This window comes from Jaculus jaculus, chromosome 18 (assembly GCF_020740685.1).
Source record: "Jaculus jaculus isolate mJacJac1 chromosome 18, mJacJac1.mat.Y.cur, whole genome shotgun sequence".
Lineage (NCBI taxonomy): Eukaryota > Metazoa > Chordata > Mammalia > Rodentia > Dipodidae > Jaculus > Jaculus jaculus.
In genome coordinates, this window is record NC_059119.1 from 20,670,102 (window position 1) to 20,672,459 (window position 2,358).

Below are 2,358 nucleotides of genomic sequence, written 5' to 3' on the forward strand. Positions count from 1 at the left end.
ATAGATATGCCACCAAATATACAAATGTAACTGGGCCTTAATTCTGTAAGCAGGTCCTTCATTGACAGTCACCATGAAGAAAGGTTGACCAAGATACGATGTCTCACCAGCACTTCCACAGCCTTTGAGTTAAATTGATGGAAAATGTCCCAGAAACTCTGGTCTGGAAGAAACTTTCCCACTGCCACATTTAGAACATAATTACTTGAAAAACATCATCATAGGACTGTAATCCCAGCTACCTCAGAGGTTGAATTAGTTGGCTCACAAGTTCCAAGCCCCGCCTGGGTTACAGACTGAGTTCAAAGTCAGCCTAGGCAACTCGGTGAGACTCTGTGTTAATTTTTTTTTTTAAGTAAAAAGAGACCTAAGATTAATGCTATACAGTAGAATACTTATCTAGAATGTAGGCATAAGACCTTGGGTTTAATCCCTTGTATTAAAGAGAAAAAACACTATCTAGAAAGAGATGTCTTCAGCAGTCAAGGCACTTGCCTGCAAAGCCTAACGACCCAAGTTCAAGTCCCAGGACCCATGTAACGCCAGATGCACAAGGTGGCACATGTGTCTAGAGTTCATTTGTAGCAGCTGGAGACCCTGGCATACCCATTCTCTCTCTGCTGGGCATGGTGGTGCACGCCTTTCATCTCAGCACTTGGGAGGCAGAGGTAGGAGGATCACTGTGAGTTCAAGACCAACCTGAGACTGCTTAGTGAATTCTAGGTGAGCCTGTGCTACAGCGAGACCCTACCTCAGAAAGAAAAAGAAAGGAAGAAAGAAAGAAGCCAGATGTGGTGGCGCACACCCTTAATCCCAGCACTCGGGAGGCAGATTCTGAGCACTGACTCAATGAGAAAGAACAAAATTCAGCCAATTCTGAAATCAGGAGGAAATAAAAACAAAATATAAGGACAAACTCTGAAGCCTGGTTTCTTAGCATAGATTTTTAGGAGTAGCCACATCCACTGATGAGATTCCACGGGGTGATATTCTTGAGAACATGTCTTTAGTCCCATTAACACCCATCACCAGGACCCCTTCAGATAAAATATCAAAAGAATTATCATTGTTGTGAGCAAAGCTCTTAAGTCAAGAACAAATTTCTCAGCTGGGCTGAGAAAAAATAAAAAGAACAAATTTCTTAGAAAATGTCACCAAAAATAACAGTATAGGGCTGGAGAGATTGCTCAGTGGTTTAAGGTGCTTGCCTGCAAAGCCTAAGAACCCAGGTACAATTCCCCAGTACCCATGTAAGCCAGATGCACATGGTGGCACACGCCCATTCTCCTATCTCTCTTTCTCTTTCTCCCTCTTAAATAAATTAATTTTGTTTAGTTTTTTTTTTTTTTTTTTTTGTCTTCTTGATCACACTTTATTGGAGAGCCTCTTGGTTAACAGGAAAGCTGATGGCGAGGGGCGAGGGGCGAGGGGCGCAGGAGTGTAGCTGCTTTTATAGGGCAGAATACTATGGGGCGCCTGCTGGTTGGCTGCCACAGGCTCACCCGCCCACAGGAGCCACGGGATAGGCTTGGGAGAAGGTACGTCAAGCGCATGCGCAACCTCAAGCGAGGTTGGCGCCAAGGCGTTGCCTAAATAAGGAATTGTTTACCTCAAGACTGGCAGGAAGCCAGCGCCATCTTGTAATGGCGTTTGCATTGGCTCCCTACAGTTCCCCCTTTTTTATTAACTTATGGCATAGCTCAGGAAAAATAGCCACCTTCCTGATCAGGTCCGCACCTCATGATGTGTTGACTGATCAAGGGAAGAAGTTCAACCTCCCCTTCCTCAGTGCAATGGGACAGATCCCCTGAGAGTGCAAAGGCGGCAGTCAAACGAAAGCTACCAGATCCCTGCCCATCCTCGTGCAATGGGTACTCTGAGACCCTGAGGGTGCAAGGGCCAGGGGAGCTATTTGCCTTTTAAAGCTGACAGCCAAATTTGGGGGGAGGAACCACTTTCCAAGGCAGTGAGAGCTTGAGAAATGACCATCTTGTCTCTCTTGGTCTGGGTTCGCAGGCGGCAAATCAACCAGAGGCAAAGTATGCATCCTCCCAGGCAGCACACCAGGAACATTCCCACTCCTACCCATTCCTTAAAATAAGAGAACACTCTTTAGATGGGAATTTAGGGCTGTCTGAGTCTCCAGGGCCACGGTAGTGGAGGAGGCCAAACTATTCAAAGTTTCAGCAGTCTGTACCGAAGTGGCCATGGCCACACCGGCTGCTGTGGCAGCAGCTGCTATTGCGGCCACAGCCGCTATCACCGCTGCCGTGATACCAAAATCTCTTTTTTGTCTGAATAGCGATAGCGTGCTGGGGGGCCTCTACAGGCACGGGGACCACCGGGGCACCCTAAGGA